A 17,913-nucleotide genomic window follows, 5' to 3' on the forward strand; every position below is an offset into this window, starting at 1 on the left:
CTGTTGCTGCAACTGTCGCTGAATATTTAATTCGTTTAACCCCTGTTGCATCTGTAGCTGTCGCTGCAGGTCAACACCATTCTGCATCTGTGGATTCAATAAGGGATTCTTTAAGTTTTTAGGAGGATGAGGACACTCGTCTCTCCAATGTCCAATTTCGCCACAATTAAAACAAGGTAATCTTTGCTTCAACTCCTCAATCTTTGGGCTAAATTTCTTTGGGAAATTATTACTTTTAAACTTTCCTTGTATCTGGTTTGTATTTCCAGTTTGAACAAAATTAGTGTTCTTATTACCCATGCTGGCAATTTGTTGCTCAGCCACTTTTACCTGAGCCCACATGGCTTTCTCTTTGAGTTTCTTCTGTTTTACTTCTATTTCATCGCTGCAATATTTAGCCTTTCTTAGAATATCATCTACAGATAGTGATTGCCATCCGACAATGCTATTTCTGATCATTTCTCCAATTTCAGGTTTTAGTCCATAAACAAATCTATAGACAAAATGGCTCATGTCTTTTTCGTCTAATTTTTCATAACCACTGTATTGTTTAAAGATTAACAGTAGTCTTTCATAAAAAGAATGAACTGATTCTTTAGTTTCCTGTTCTGTCCTTTCTATTTTAACCCAATCGACTTCTTTCGGTGGAATTTTGTTTTTCATCCAAACAATTACTTTTTCATAAAAATCCATTACAAGTGGATTTGGAGCACCTGTTTCTTTGATTCGCTCAGGTTCTGTTTTTGGCCAACTAATCGATATCTTGCATTCTGTCCAAAGATCTGATGGAACTACAATATCAAAAAATCCATCTAAATCAATCCACAGAACTTTTGACACTTTGATAAATCTATCGACTTGCCTGTACCACTCAACTGGTTTTTCCCTCAATTTCGGAAAGTCATTTGTAAATAACAGAATGTCCTGTCTCGACCAAGGGACATGAACATATCCTCCACCTGCAATTTCTCTCATTGGAAATTGTTTTGACAATTTTTCCAATCTTTCATCTTCCTTCTTTTTCGTCCATTTTACTCTCCATTTATTCAGTTCTCCTAGCTTTTTGATATAGACAATCAAATCTTTTATATGTACTATTCTTCCCATTGAGTTCAAACTCTCAATGTCACTTTCTGAAAAGTCTAATCTGTAATGTTTCGCAAAATTCTTTTGTTTACTCACATCGATTTCAAGTTCTGCTGCTAGATCCTCTAGTTGATCATATTTATTTTTTGTTTTCCACTGAATGCTTTTACATATGAACAGTAGTTCATCATCTCGATAGTAATTTAAACTATCTGGACCGATTGTTCCAATTATTAATTCTTCGATATTTGCTTTTAATTTGGCCACATCAAGTTTTGGTGTGGTTACCCTGACTTCAGGACTCCCTATATCTGATATAGCACCCATTGGTGTTTTCGGAGATAAATCCTCATTAAAGGTTAAATCAGGCATTCTCGATTTAGAAGAGTTTATTTCAGATAAATCTGAATAAAAATTTTCAGCAGCTTTTTGAATTTCTGTATTTAAAGGAATAGTTAATCCTGTTTTGTTTGTTTCCCTTTGGTCAAATACAGGCTGAACAGGACCAATCGTTACTGGAACTGTCACAGCTTCCATGCCTTTTGTCATTCTTTTTATTAATTCTTCTTTAGATCTTATATATTCATTATAATCAGCATCTTCAACATTTCTTGCCTCTCTTGTATAATCTTTTGGAGCTTCTCTTGCCCTTGGAGCCATTGTAAAATGTCTACCTTCATTTCGAGCATTTTCGAATTCTGGTCTTCTAGGAGTTTCAATGATTTCACAATTATTTGGATAAAGTTTAGGAGCTTCATTAATTGGAGGTGCACTCGGTGAAGTTTCAGTAGAAACCACTGGAGTAGACCATGATCTAGGAGGTCTCAAAGGCTGATTCTTTCTAGCAGTTGTATATATTTCTTCCATAACTGCATCCTCTGATTCACTTTCCATAGATTTCCCTGTAGGAGTTCCCATTACCATTTCCTGAATTAAATATAATCCTTCACTCATGTTTCCCTGTCTCCACATTCGTAATCTATCTTCATGAGTTTCTCTTCTCCAAGGTGGATTTTTAGAAGGTCTTTTAATTCCACTAGCTTCTCTTTGTAATTGATACATCTCGTCTTCCCACTCAACTAAAGCTTCAAATTGAGTTGGTCTCGGTTTCGGAACAAGAGCATTCATTTTCTCTCGTAAATTTCTCAAGACTTTTACATTAAATGAACCATCATCAGGCCAAGTTAAAACACCGTCGTTCTTTGTATAGCGTTTCCAACTGTCGAACCATAAGACAGTATGATATCCATATTCACCTTCCATATACGCAGCAGGTGTTTTATACTTATGAAGTAATTTACCACCTCGCGTTTCGATTTTCTTATCAGGTGAAAATAAATTCTTACATTTCTGAAATAATGTTGGCTTTTTCTCAACATGTTTAAAATGATAACTCATTTTTAAGAGTTAAATCTAATTCACAAAATCGTTCGTAAAATATTTCCGGGATGTTCCGCAAAACAACCAATCCGTGCGCGAAACACACCAACAAGCCAATGACAGTTGAGCTACGTCACTTTTCTGCTCAACCAATAAATTTGGAGTTTTTCTGAAGGACCAATCAGCTCACAGGTCGTCAGAGACTCAAGAGCCAATCAGAATATAGCTTGTGACGTAGGTCACCCAATCCCAGCGCGGCTCTGTGACGTACACAGCAGCTGCGGTTTCTCGTTTCTCACTCCTGGCGCTTACCCCTCCTTCACAAAATCTTTTCACAGCGCCATTTTAAGAACACTTTTCAGTGTAAATTAATTCTTAACAATGACTATAAGGACAACATCTGTTTGTTTCACTATTTAGGATAGTTTACATACATTCAAGTATCCACACTTCGGAATAGACGGCGCTATTCACACTAAGGATAATATTCAATTGTCAGTAGAGTAACCTTACCCCACCCTTCTAACACGTATAATTATGAACTCGCTTTGCTCTGAACCCACCGCGAAGTGACAGTTCTAAGAGTTCCACTTGAACATAAAATACAATTCAAACTCGCACTTTCATACTGAAAATTCCCTAATTTCAAACACACATGAAATCCGTACAGGACTCTCACCTGTTTATAGAGATCATGCACCGTTAGTAAAATAACGACGTTATCCGTACAGGGCTCTCACCTGTTTATAGATATGAAACATGTACCCGTACAGGACTCTAACCTGTTTATAGATAATCATGTACCAACGCTAATTTACCCTTCACTCAAGCTCGGATATAACTAATACTCTTATCACAGTGAGTTTTATGGAAGGCGCTTTGTCCCTATTCTCATGCTGCTTTAATTTCTTAGAAAACCCTCACTATACAAGATTCACACCTAGCCCTAAAACTGTGCTGCTCGGCGACAACACTATGGTACACGGCGATACCTCTTGTGATACTCGGCGATATCACTACAAACAGAACAGATGGCTTGCGTGACTAATTTCTCGCCACACAATCTATACCGGTATAGCTTACAGATAGCACGAAAAACGAACTCAACATGTGTTAAAACATCGATCCTATTTCCATACCATAACGCTTTAGTAACCCTTAGCAACCAACATATTACCTTGGTTACTCTTAGCAACCATCCTCTGCTACCAGAGAATTGATCCAGCGGCCTATAGAAAATATATCATAAACAACGCTACCCAACTTCATAACCTATAAACAAAATTCTATACTAAATATGGACCCATTTATAAACCTGACATATTTTGGGCCTACTGAATCAGGTGGTCAAATTAAATCTATATACACATTATCTACAAACTATATACAATTTTATACATCTGCGGAAAGAATATTGTCATTAGAATAAAACCTAACCATTTAAACGACCACCATTGGCGACGTGATCTAGCTAATAGTAACCTACACTCCTGAATAACCAAGACCAGCTTGTTTGTCAAAAGTAAGATTTTATTTACTAAATTATGGTATATAAGTTGATAGTTTTATAAATGAATTTTATTAGCAATAAAGCAAGCATGATTATGAAGAAACGTGAGAAAAATACAATTTAAGCAAGTGAATCAAAATTAAAGTGAATATTTAAAGTTTAGCATTTCTAAAACCTAAGTCCCTAACTGAACTAAATAGATAGAAAATAAAGTAAAGTTCTTTGAGGATTCTTACGTGCTCCACGCAATGTCCGACAGCACTTCACCCTCATCGGAAAGTCAGAAAGCAGCAGCCAGCCCATCCCTAGGGGCATGACTTTTTATACCTTTCTACGCTAACTAAACTACGCAAAGGAAAGTTTTCAGAAATCTTCGACGTCCCATTGGCTGAGAGTGACAAGTGACATGTCACCCACATTTCAAAAGTTCCATTAGGTCACTTTTCTTAAGGACCATTGTCTTTTCTGTATGCAACCAGGAGCTTCCTAGGTTTGCTACAAATGTCTCATAGCTTCCAATTGACTTCCGCGGATGCCAAGTTAAGGACTGACAAAATGTTCTTTTTCGACCTTGGCCATGTCCGACAGAATGATGATAGCACGTCAGTTTTTGCTTTGTGAACGCAGCTTTTGACGAACATTTTATTTCAGAATGGGCGTCTCGTGACTTTTGCAGAAATAAAATTCAACTTTTTGTAGCTCGAGCAGGCTAGGCCCAAAAGCAGGCAACTTATGCTCTCTAGTATAAAACAAACACAAGAAAAGTATTAATGTAAGAAATAATGTAGATTCTGTATCCACCCCAAGATTTACTAATTAATTAACCCACCCGATTAATCAAATGTTACCTAGCCAATGCAAACAAATAAAGCAGCGTTTATATCTACCAGTCTTCGATAATCCATGAGACTTATATGCACCTAGAATAGTGGAAATGACATCACACAGACAAGGAAAAGCAAAACAAGCACATGCTTCTTTTAAGTTTGCAGCAGTTAGTAATGACAAAAACGAAAACAATAAATTATTTTATTATTTTGCACGAACAAAAAGATGCAACAATTATGCACGTTTATGAGCACACATGTTAGTCCCCCCATGTGTAAAGTTTAATCTAAGTTGTATTAGCATGACATATCACAAATCATTAATATTATTATTCATGTTATGGAAATGTGACTTCACGAGTTTAAACAAAATTTTGTTCTCTATCTCGCTCCATCAGTACCTAAAAATCTAATCTGCTCATGTAAAGTGCCCCATTTCCTTCAGGTCATGTTTGTGCTATACTATGAATCTGAAAAAAAATCAACTGGATCTGTGAATGAGCTCCTTCACTCTACAGGAAGATGGAGTCTGCTTATGACAGAGTCCCACACTCTCTGCATGTGCAGGAACTCATTTATGTTTTCTAGGTATTCAGCCACATCTCTAGAAGGGCAACTACAGTTTCAAACAAGAACTGAAATGTGGTTCTCAATCCCAGGCAGTCTTGACCTCTTGATTGTTATGTTGTTCAGCAACACTCTGGATACATCATGCTTTGGCTGAGTTCACTATGTCAAGTGGAAAACTGGGGGGGGGAGGGGTATTTTCATGGGGTTGGTGCTTGAAGAACCAGCCCAGTGGGTAATCAAGATTTTGAGAAATTTCAGAAGGTACCAGGCTTTAAAGGTCTGTAAACCTGGGATAGTGTCAAAATGGTGCGCCTCCCCGACCTAGGTGTAACTAGCAGAAATATGTTTATTCCTCCTCTTTACTTCCTCTTTGTAGGAGTTCTGCAGCACATATACAAAGAGGAAAATGCCTTTAAGGATTGATTTTGCTTTTTTTAAACAAAAAATCCTGCCAGTAACGCAGGCATCACCCCTTGCACCATAGTGCAAGGGTGTCTGCGTTGCCGCCAGGCAGCCACATTCGCCCAAGCGATATGAGACAGCAGAAATGCACCCTATCTTTGTAAATATGACGCATTTCTGCTCTCTCCCTTTCACGCAACCTTGTCTTGCTATGTTGCATTGCATGAAAGAATAGTAATCTACCCTTAGTGTTTAGCCTGTATTGAAGTTTTTAGAAGCAAAACCTCAAGCGCCTCCCCCCCACCCAGGATGCTAGATGCTTTTGGAAAACAACTTTGGACTGCATGGTGGACACTGAATCACTGCAACACCATTCAAAAATAGAAGTAAAAAAACGTTCATCCATTTTTTGCATTTATATACCGCCTTTGTCATGGGTAGTAAGTGCTATGTATATGCAATTACATACAATATAGTTTGTCATTTGTGCATTTTTTTGCTTGGGTGGACTCGGGCTAACAGTAGGTTTGGGAACAGGGCAGAGATCTCTTTCAATTGTAGATGCCGCCTTGGTCATCTCTGGTTTATGGCCAATCCTTGTCTCGCCTTTAAAACAATGAAGAATGCTAAAGCACATGGCCGAACACATCAAGGAGCCTCACCATGGGGTCTGTGGATTAGCATATTTAGAACCACTGGAGACTACCACCCATTCTTTAAAGACACTTTCCAACAGCACAAGAAGCTGAACGTGTCTCTCTAAAGAAAATGTTTTGACCCATTTCCCAAACAGTGCTCTGCTCAAGCATTCCCTGAGACAAGCACCCACAAAGCTGCCGCCCGGGCTAAGCCACATGACAGGGGTAGAAGGGGTTGAAGCCCTGACAGCCCAATGGGCGTTGAACGCCTGGATTTTTTTACCTATAAAGCATGGTGGAGTCATGGCGCTTAGCAACAGAAACTAATGTAAGGGACAGTGGAGACAGGGGCAGCTCCTCCATTCGAGTGGAGGAGCAGCGCCCCATAAACAAAACCCCCAGGTCAGAGCTGAAAAATAAAATGGTAATAAAGTTTGTTTATTTCCATTTTATTTTTCAGTAACCTACCCATCCTGAACTGAGCATCAGGACGAGGTGGGGCTGTTGCTGTTGAGTGGCAGGAGGGAGCTTTGTGCTCCCGTGTTTAAAATGCGCATGTCTCTTTGGTCGGCCGTCATGCGACGGACAGTCAGGCATGCGCATTTTAAACCTCAATAACCTAGCTGGATTAAGACAGTTGGATTAAAAAAAGCAAAGGCCTCCAGTTATCTTGTGAGCACTGATAGAGGCCGCTCCCACCAATCCTAGCGCTGCTCTCATGCTGCATAAGAGCAGCGCCAGGATTGGCTTGGGAGTCGGGAACCTGCCTGCTGCCTGCCTCAAGCAGAGAAGGATCGAGGAGGGCATTGCACTCAGGGAAAAGGTAATTGCTTTTCATTTTTTATATTGTTATAGGCCCCTCCCCCCAGCCCCACCACCCTTGGGCCATGGCAAGTGGAGGCCCAGTCAATGCAATAACCGAGGAAGGTCTTTTTCTTAGCTGAAAAGACAGCTCTTTCAGTAACTTGACACCCTGGTATTGAAGTGAGTGACCGTTGCGACGTTTTCGATTGATTCAAGTTGCGCAACAAAGAAACGGCCCCACAGAAAAGCACATGTTGGCAAAAGTGACTATTGCAAAAACAACAAGTGATGGACTGAATGTGGATCAATGTCACACACTCCCCCAGTCAAAAGATCTGGGCCCAAATCCATCGTTTTTTTGCACTCCACACCACCCTGGGTTAGACAATGGCGATATGCAAATCAGCTCTGACCCTGTTGCCCCATGGGAACAGTCCAGTCCGAACTACAAAAGCCATGTCCTTCCCAGAACGGAATCAAGCATCCGAGGACCGGACCGGTTTCGAGGTAACACCTCTCTTCAGCCCGGCTAGCTTGACTCCAAGTGGTGTGGAGTGCCTGGGACCCACGTCTGGGCATCCCCAGCGCACTTAGGGCGGCAATTGCAAAAACAACAAGTGATGGACTGAATGTGGATCAATGTCACACACTCCCCCAGTCAAAAGATCTGGGCCCAAATCCATCGTTTTTTTGCACTCCACACCACCCTGGGTTAGACAATGGCGATATGCAAATCAGCTCTGACCCTGTTGCCCCATGGGAACAGTCCAGTCCGAACTACAAAAGCCATGTCCTTCCCAGAACGGAATCAAGCATCCGAGGACCGGACCGGTTTCGAGGTAACACCTCTCTTCAGCCCGGCTAGCTTGACTCCAAGTGGTGTGGAGTGCCTGGGACCCACGTCTGGGCATCCCCAGCGCACTTAGGGCGGCAATTGCAAAAACAACAAGTGATGGACTGAATGTGGATCAATGTCACACACTCCCCCAGTCAAAAGATCTGGGCCCAAATCCATCGTTTTTTTGCACTCCACACCACCCTGGGTTAGACAATGGCGATATGCAAATCAGCTCTGACCCTGTTGCCCCATGGGAACAGTCCAGTCCGAACTACAAAAGCCATGTCCTTCCCAGAACGGAATCAAGCATCCGAGGACCGGACCGGTTTCGAGGTAACACCTCTCTTCAGCCCGGCTAGCTTGACTCCAAGTGGTGTGGAGTGCCTGGGACCCACGTCTGGGCATCCCCAGCGCACTTAGGGCGGCAATTGCAAAAACAACAAGTGATGGACTGAATGTGGATCAATGTCCATCATTGTTGTGTTTGCAGTTACCGCTCTAAGTGTACTGGGGATGCTCAGACGTGAGTCCCAGGCACTCCACACCACTGGAATCAAGCTAGCCGGGCTGAAGAGAGGTGTTACCTCGAAACCGGGCCGGTCCTCGGATGCTTGTTTCCGTTCTGGGAAGGACATGGCTTTTGTAGTTCGGACTGGACTGTTCCCATGGGGCACAGGGTCAGCGCTGATTTGCATATCGCCATTGTCTAACCCAGGGTGGTGTGGAGTGGAAAAACGATGGATTTGGGCCCAGATCTTTGGACTGGGGTGAATGTGTGACATTGATCCACATTCTGTCCATCATTGTTGTGTTTGCAGTTACCGCTCTAAGTGTACTGGGGATGCTCAGACGTGAGTCCCAGGCACTCCACACCACTGGAATCAAGCTAGCCGGGCTGAAGAGAGGTGTTACCTCGAAACCGGGCCGGTCCTCGGATGCTTGTTTCCGTTCTGGGAAGGACATGGCTTTTGTAGTTCGGACTGGACTGTTCCCATGGGGCACAGGGTCAGCGCTGATTTGCATATCGCCATTGTCTAACCCAGGGTGGTGTGGAGTGGAAAAACGATGGATTTGGGCCCAGATCTTTGGACTGGGGTGAATGTGTGACATTGATCCACATTCTGTCCATCATTGTTGTGTTTGCAGTTACCGCTCTAAGTGTACTGGGGATGCTCAGACGTGAGTCCCAGGCACTCCACACCACTGGAATCAAGCTAGCCGGGCTGAAGAGAGGTGTTACCTCGAAACCGGGCCGGTCCTCGGATGCTTGTTTCCGTTCTGGGAAGGACATGGCTTTTGTAGTTCGGACTGGACTGTTCCCATGGGGCACAGGGTCAGCGCTGATTTGCATATCGCCATTGTCTAACCCAGGGTGGTGTGGAGTGGAAAAACGATGGATTTGGGCCCAGATCTTTGGACTGGGGTGAATGTGTGACATTGATCCACATTCTGTCCATCATTGTTGTGTTTGCAGTTACCGCTCTAAGTGTACTGGGGATGCTCAGACGTGAGTCCCAGGCACTCCACACCACTGGAATCAAGCTAGCCGGGCTGAAGAGAGGTGTTACCTCGAAACCGGGCCGGTCCTCGGATGCTTGTTTCCGTTCTGGGAAGGACATGGCTTTTGTAGTTCGGACTGGACTGTTCCCATGGGGCACAGGGTCAGCGCTGATTTGCATATCGCCATTGTCTAACCCAGGGTGGTGTGGAGTGGAAAAACGATGGATTTGGGCCCAGATCTTTGGACTGGGGTGAATGTGTGACATTGATCCACATTCTGTCCATCATTGTTGTGTTTGCAGTTACCGCTCTAAGTGTACTGGGGATGCTCAGACGTGAGTCCCAGGCACTCCACACCACTGGAATCAAGCTAGCCGGGCTGAAGAGAGGTGTTACCTCGAAACCGGGCCGGTCCTCGGATGCTTGTTTCCGTTCTGGGAAGGACTTGGCTTTTGTAGTTCGGACTGGACTGTTCCCATGGGGCACAGGGTCAGCGCTGATTTGCATATCGCCATTGTCTAACCCAGGGTGGTGTGGAGTGGAAAAACGATGGATTTGGGCCCAGATCTTTGGACTGGGGTGAATGTGTGACATTGATCCACATTCTGTCCATCATTGTTGTGTTTGCAGTTACCGCTCTAAGTGTACTGGGGATGCTCAGACGTGAGTCCCAGGCACTCCACACCACTGGAATCAAGCTAGCCGGGCTGAAGAGAGGTGTTACCTCGAAACCGGGCCGGTCCTCGGATGCTTGTTTCCGTTCTGGGAAGGACATGGCTTTTGTAGTTCGGACTGGACTGTTCCCATGGGGCACAGGGTCAGCGCTGATTTGCATATCGCCATTGTCTAACCCAGGGTGGTGTGGAGTGGAAAAACGATGGATTTGGGCCCAGATCTTTGGACTGGGGTGAATGTGTGACATTGATCCACATTCTGTCCATCATTGTTGTGTTTGCAGTTACCGCTCTAAGTGTACTGGGGATGCTCAGACGTGAGTCCCAGGCACTCCACACCACTGGAATCAAGCTAGCCGGGCTGAAGAGAGGTGTTACCTCGAAACCGGGCCGGTCCTCGGATGCTTGTTTCCGTTCTGGGAAGGACATGGCTTTTGTAGTTCGGACTGGACTGTTCCCATGGGGCACAGGGTCAGCGCTGATTTGCATATCGCCATTGTCTAACCCAGGGTGGTGTGGAGTGGAAAAACGATGGATTTGGGCCCAGATCTTTGGACTGGGGTGAATGTGTGACATTGATCCACATTCTGTCCATCATTGTTGTGTTTGCAGTTACCGCTCTAAGTGTACTGGGGATGCTCAGACGTGAGTCCCAGGCACTCCACACCACTGGAATCAAGCTAGCCGGGCTGAAGAGAGGTGTTACCTCGAAACCGGGCCGGTCCTCGGATGCTTGTTTCCGTTCTGGGAAGGACATGGCTTTTGTAGTTCGGACTGGACTGTTCCCATGGGGCACAGGGTCAGCGCTGATTTGCATATCGCCATTGTCTAACCCAGGGTGGTGTGGAGTGGAAAAACGATGGATTTGGGCCCAGATCTTTGGACTGGGGTGAATGTGTGACATTGATCCACATTCTGTCCATCATTGTTGTGTTTGCAGTTACCGCTCTAAGTGTACTGGGGATGCTCAGACGTGAGTCCCAGGCACTCCACACCACTGGAATCAAGCTAGCCGGGCTGAAGAGAGGTGTTACCTCGAAACCGGGCCGGTCCTCGGATGCTTGTTTCCGTTCTGGGAAGGACATGGCTTTTGTAGTTCGGACTGGACTGTTCCCATGGGGCACAGGGTCAGCGCTGATTTGCATATCGCCATTGTCTAACCCAGGGTGGTGTGGAGTGGAAAAACGATGGATTTGGGCCCAGATCTTTGGACTGGGGTGAATGTGTGACATTGATCCACATTCTGTCCATCATTGTTGTGTTTGCAGTTACCGCTCTAAGTGTACTGGGGATGCTCAGACGTGAGTCCCAGGCACTCCACACCACTGGAATCAAGCTAGCCGGGCTGAAGAGAGGTGTTACCTCGAAACCGGGCCGGTCCTCGGATGCTTGTTTCCGTTCTGGGAAGGACATGGCTTTTGTAGTTCGGACTGGACTGTTCCCATGGGGCACAGGGTCAGCGCTGATTTGCATATCGCCATTGTCTAACCCAGGGTGGTGTGGAGTGGAAAAACGATGGATTTGGGCCCAGATCTTTGGACTGGGGTGAATGTGTGACATTGATCCACATTCTGTCCATCATTGTTGTGTTTGCAGTTACGGCAAAAGTGACTAGGCAGCTCTGAGGCTGAAGGCCTTACAAAGATATAGGCATTCTTAATAACTGCTAATGAAAGCAAACCTCTGCCTGGTCATATTTATCTGTAAATATTCTGCACTGCCCATACTGCATAGTTTTCAACCAACTGAATACACGTCGTTACCAGTATTTAATATCCAAAAACAGAATAAAAACACTGTTGCTTCAACCAGAGCTGGTGTTAGCTCTGATGGTGCCTGGTGCGACAATCTTTTATGCCCGTCCCCTCCCATGGCCTCCTCCTCGGATTCCCTCACTACCACCCAGCAGAGGTGTCCCTTATCTCTTCGTAGCCCCTCTCTCAAATGCATTTTATTTGTTTTCATTAAAACGCGGGTAAAGACAGGCTTTATTCATTCACTCCGCTATTCACATAAAATACAGATCTGTTCTTTGCAGCAGGCATATTAACCCTCTGCGCTATTTCATGGCGAGTCAAAACTGCCATTAGATAAAACTCCATCTCTCTCTCTAGTAGAAACATTAATAACAAGTTGCATCTTGACATTTCTTATTGCTGCCTGAAAGCTGGATGCACAACGCATTCCGCAGCAGGTGCTTTAAATCGTATGTTATTACCAAACACAACATCCCCCTCCAGGTCAGCGCCCAGTGCGGCCGCACCGGTCACATTGCCCTAAAGCTGGCCTTGGCTTCAACCCTCCTTTAACTGGTAACAGCCGGGCACAGCCACTGCCAATCACTGCCTGGGCAGTCAAACTAATTCAAGAATCCACCACCGAGAAAACACTAAGGAATCTACCTAACCCAGCACTTTCATACCAGGTAAAATCCAGCAGTGTGGGCAGACGTCAACCCTCCCCCAATCACACACTTTATACCATTGAAAATTAATATTTCTCTCACCCATAAAAAAAAAGTTGAAACCTACAACAAAAACACCCTTGATTAGGCCATCTCAATTTTTGCACCAGCACCTTTTGCATCAATGCAAACTCCTCTAAAACCACTTTTGTGTGCAACTTCAAGCACATCTTCACAACTACCATCTTCAGGACCTACTAAAGTTTTGCTTCCACTTTCAGGATATGTTTTTAGCTCAACTGAAGATGTAAGACAATTGCCTGGACACAGATAAATTGGGCAGCTAATACTTCAGTAGGCCAGTAAATCTTCACTCATGGCCTCCAAAGGTAAAGGGGCCATCAACTCCTCCCTGTCCTGGCTAACATTTCTCTTTGATGCATTGTGGTGACTCAATCCAATCCCACCTCCTGTCCAGCTCCCAGCAGGTCTTGTGTAAAGATCAGGAGGCATCACCCTGACTCTTCAGTATCCCTCTCAACCCCTTCTCGAATTCACTGGGGAGAGGATGTTGCATTACAGTCAGATCTGCCGACTTTGAAGCTGGGCCAGGTTTAAGTCTCATGTCAGCTCAACATCTTGTGATTCTAGGAAAATCCTATAATCTCCCCATGCCTACACAAAACATGAATTTGTCCTTGTGTAATGTAACTGGTGCTCATGTAAACCACTCCAAAACCTTGGGTTGGAGTTCACGCTATATAAACATGCAAAAAAACAAAACCGACACCCCTATTTCTTCTGTATTGATGGCACACAGATCTATGTCGAGAAAACATCCCCAAAGAGACAAATATCAGTGTCCTTGCTGACCTTTCTCTTCAATGTTTATAAAACAAGAAGAATCCATAAAGTTATGGGTTGACGATGTCCCTACTGTGGTTGGGAGCACGTCTGATGTTTTTAGGTACCCCTCACACACCAACAGGCCCCTTGGTGTCATGCTTCATCATCGGGGTCATCGTATCCCTCTACGGGATACGGCGTGCTGCGACCAGCGAGTACGCGGGAGCACTCTTATGGCTATGTGTGGTGTATAGTGAGGGTTGTTTTTATCATATAGTGAGTGAGTGTGGTGGTGGGGTTGGGGAAGTGATTGGAAATTAAAAAGGACCTGACTCGTGGGTAGGCTCAAAAAACTTTAATGGTTCCCCGAGTTGGTACTATTAAAAAGATATCAGAGGAAGAGCGTAGTATTATGTGCGCTGCCTCTTGGTGTGTGTCAACATGTTTCGATGTAAGAACATCTTCTTCAGGACAGGGTTACACAAAATCCCCACCTTACTCACGTTTTTCTAATTTGTGTATATACAAAAAAAGTGATATTTATTAGTGAAGGTCTATTATTGTACCTAAACTTTTAGCCGCTATTTTGCAGACCTGTAGAGAGAAAGGATAAAAAAAAATTCTGGTAGTCCTTGCTTTCAAAAAAGACCATGGGTTAAATACATCCGTGGTATTGGTCATGCAAAAAAAGTGCGGTCTTCAATATGTTGAAAAATAATCATGGCACGAAGTGTTTACTCTACACAACTATTTTTAACGTGCCTATTGTGAAAAAATACTATTTCAAAAGTATTCGAAAAATATTCGAAAAAAGAGGACACATACAAAACGAACACACATACAACATAAAGCACACACTCTAGGTTATGGCCATGTTTGGTGCCACCTGTACTTTCCAGTGGTGGTAAGGTAACTGTGCTGTAAACAGTAAAACGGCTGAAACATATTGTAAAAATGGGAGTTCATTGCTCCATGAGACCGTGTCTAACGTAGGGGTTACCCGGGCTTCCTTGCTGCCTGTGAACAGGAAAAATGGACAAGATATATACATCCTGCTGTTTATACCCGCAACAACCAGCGGCAAAGAGGGTACCAAAGACGTCAAGGCCAAACCTATCCGAGACAGAGAGGTTGGCGGGGTTATCAGGCACAACCGTTCCAGCCTCCTTTCACAGCACCAACACCTTTCCCGCCATTCAACTATGGTCAAGGCCCGTTCGGTCCGATGTACCAGCCATGGATGCCTGAGTATGACCCAAACTTTTACAGCAATCAGCCTTTTTTAGGCACCCGCCGGGGAACCAACAGAGGGCGAAACAGAAAAGGCAACACAGTGATGTGGCAAGACCCAAACCAAGAGGACCCGAGGGTGAACACGAGGAGCATGACAGGGGCACTATCGAACCCCTCAACCAGTTCCAGAGGGACCTAGTAGTGAACATTACACCATGGGAACTGACAACAACACAAAGAGCAGTACTGAACAAAGGACTGAGTTTCGTCCCCACTAACAAATTGGATTCTTTCAAACTACACGCGGAATTACAAGAATTTCTACGCAAAATTAAGTTGCAGGTTTTCTTTAAGGACAAAGAAAGTATCCCAGAGACAGACACGGTTTTGAGACCCTTATCATCTTTTACACCACCTGATGCCCTGCTACCCATCGAAGTATTAACCTTCGAAAAGGCGGTAATGAACGACCTGAAGAATTTGAATTCCACAGTACGACCAGTTTTCCATAATACCAGCAAAGAGGAACAATTGGCAATACGTGAATTGACCGAAAACCAGGCCATAACCATAAAACCCGCCGATAAGGGCGGAGCGATTGTCATGCAAACAACAGAGGCATACAACCAGGAATGCCTGAGACTCCTATCAGACAGACGCAATTACACTGTACTTGCACAAGACCCTACCGAATCCCTAAGGAGAACCATTGGTGGAATGATTGAAGAGGCTGTGACACATGACTGGCTGTCCAAAAAAGAATCTGAATTCTTAATACAGAGCCATCCACGGACACCCCAGTTTTACTGCATACCCAAAATCCACAAAAACATAGACAACCCACCCGGGAGACCCATTGTCTTGGGTATCGGTTCAATCCTCGAACCACTCTCGAAATTCTCAGACGCATTCTTACGACCTCTAATCCAGGCCACAGACACCTATCTGAAAGATACAAAAGCTGTCTTACAATTACTCCAAGACCTACCATTTGATCCAAACCACCAACTACTACTCAGCCTGGATGTGGAGAGCTTGTACACCAGCCTCCCCCATGACGAAACCCTGGCCATAATTGAGGAAGTTCTGTACAATGCAAGCTGGCGGTACCAAACTCCAAGAGGAGTGGTAATGGAGTGCATTGCACTAGCTCTGACTAAGAACTTTTTCGAGTTTAATGGCACCATATACCTTCAAAGCCATGGCACGAGCATGGGTAGCACATTTGCGCCGAGTCTGGCGGGGTTGTATGTGCACCATATGGAAACCAACAAAATCCTGACTCCACGGAACCCCTACAGAGGCAATATACTCACCTGGAAGCGATACATCGATGACATTTTCATCATCTGGGAAGGCGACATAGAGACAGTGACCAGTTTCATGGAATGGCTTAACACCCAAGATCGCTTCCTGAAATTCACCCATTCAGTTTCTAAAGAGGAACTGGTTTTTCTTGACCTCAACATCTACCATCGGAATGGAGGGTTGGAAACTACTACACATTTTAAACCCACGGCCAGGAATTGTCTACTTCAGTATGACAGTTTTCATCCGCGACACCTCCGGATGAACCTCCCCTATGGTCAGTTCCTGAGGCTCAGGAGGAATTGCACACAAATGGACAGCTACAAATCACAGGCCAAGGACCTAAAGTTGAAACTGCAAGCTAGGAAGTACCCGGACAGAGTAATCAACGCAGCAATGAAGAGAGCCAAGAACAACAACAGAGAGGCTCTCCTTGAGAACAAGGTGGTAACCAGTGAGAAACAAACCAGGCCAATATGTATCACCACATACAACACCCATTCGAATGAGGTGTCAAAAATAGTGAACAAGCATTGACGCATCCTGAATTGCGGTGAGTTGGAGATAGAAAAACCAATGTTCTCCCACAGACGCGGGAAGAACCTTAAGGACATCCTTGTACATACACGCCCCAGAATTTCTCCACAACACCAACCTTCTGTGCATGGGACACAGGGTCATTTCCCATGTGGCAACTGTGCCAGCTGTCACCTGACAAAAAGGAGTAAACAACTTACCTTCACCAATGGCACGAAATGGGAGCAGAGAAGGTTGACAAACTGCAACAGCAAAAACGTTGTCTACATGATTACGTGCCCCTGCCGTCTGGAATACATTGGCATGACAACAAGAGCAATAAAAACAAGACTCAATGAACATAAGAGCAATATACGGTGCAAGAAAAGCACCACAAAAATGGCCAAGCACTTCCTGGAGATGGGACACTGTGTCAATGACATCCACTGGACCATAATTGAACAATTGCCCTCTGAACATGGCCTTTTTGAGAAGGAGCAACGTTGGGTGTTCCGTTTGGGGACCCATATATCAGGCCTCAACGATGACATACCATGGGGGCAATTAAGAATCTGAGTTTACATTAAGATACCTCTAAATATACACATCTAGTGTTATATCCACCATGGGACCGTGCTGTAATAGGTCACCAGCCATCTTGCTTGCCTAATACATAGAAAAGAAGGAACATGAGCTCGATGTGGCGAGCATGCACAGAGCAGCATGAACAACAGGGGCCGGGATGCTTTAACACAAAAGTCCCACTGCCAGCACTCCTGCCCCATTAATATATAGAGAATTAGAGAAACGAATGGAAGTTTTTGGTATAATGACAAAGTTTCACTCAAAAACAACTCATCCCGTTTTTGAGGCGATGCGCAGGCGCGAAACGGTGACGGACTCTCACGTTATACACACAAAGTTTCACTAAGCAACAGAAACAACAACTCGTCCCGTTTTGATGTGATGCGCATGCGCGAAACAGAGACGCACTCTCACGTTATACACGGGGAAGGCCACTACCATGCGCATGCGCGTAAGACAACCGCACTGCCTCTCACCAATTAACAGGCAGATCACCGGTGGACCAAATATGGGCTGTCCGGCGGCTAATTGACTAAATACCTGCACACCGGCCGCTAATTAAGAAAAACCTGGGCGTGTACCCAGCACATAAAAGGGCCCGTCTAAGACACACTCTTAGACACAGCGGAGCCGGCGTAAGGGGCAGCGAAGAGGGATTCTCCTCATAGACCCGTGAGTAATTGAATGAAACGGATATTTCCAGACGGCATTGTAAGTACCAAAATATAAACAGCAGGATGTATATATCTTGTCCATTTTTCCTGTTACAGGCAGCAAGGAAGCCCGGGTAAC

General features: G+C 44.6%; 1 protein-coding gene across 1 annotated transcript in view; it reads right to left on the reverse strand.

Annotated features, from left to right (window-relative positions):
• Positions 1–17,913, reverse strand: part of CCDC136 (coiled-coil domain containing 136) — a 163,785-nt gene that overhangs the window by 99,389 nt on the left and 46,483 nt on the right. The window lies entirely within an intron of this gene.

This window comes from Lissotriton helveticus, chromosome 1_1 (genome assembly GCF_964261635.1).
Source record: "Lissotriton helveticus chromosome 1_1, aLisHel1.1, whole genome shotgun sequence".
NCBI classification, from domain to species: Eukaryota; Metazoa; Chordata; class Amphibia; order Caudata; family Salamandridae; genus Lissotriton; species Lissotriton helveticus.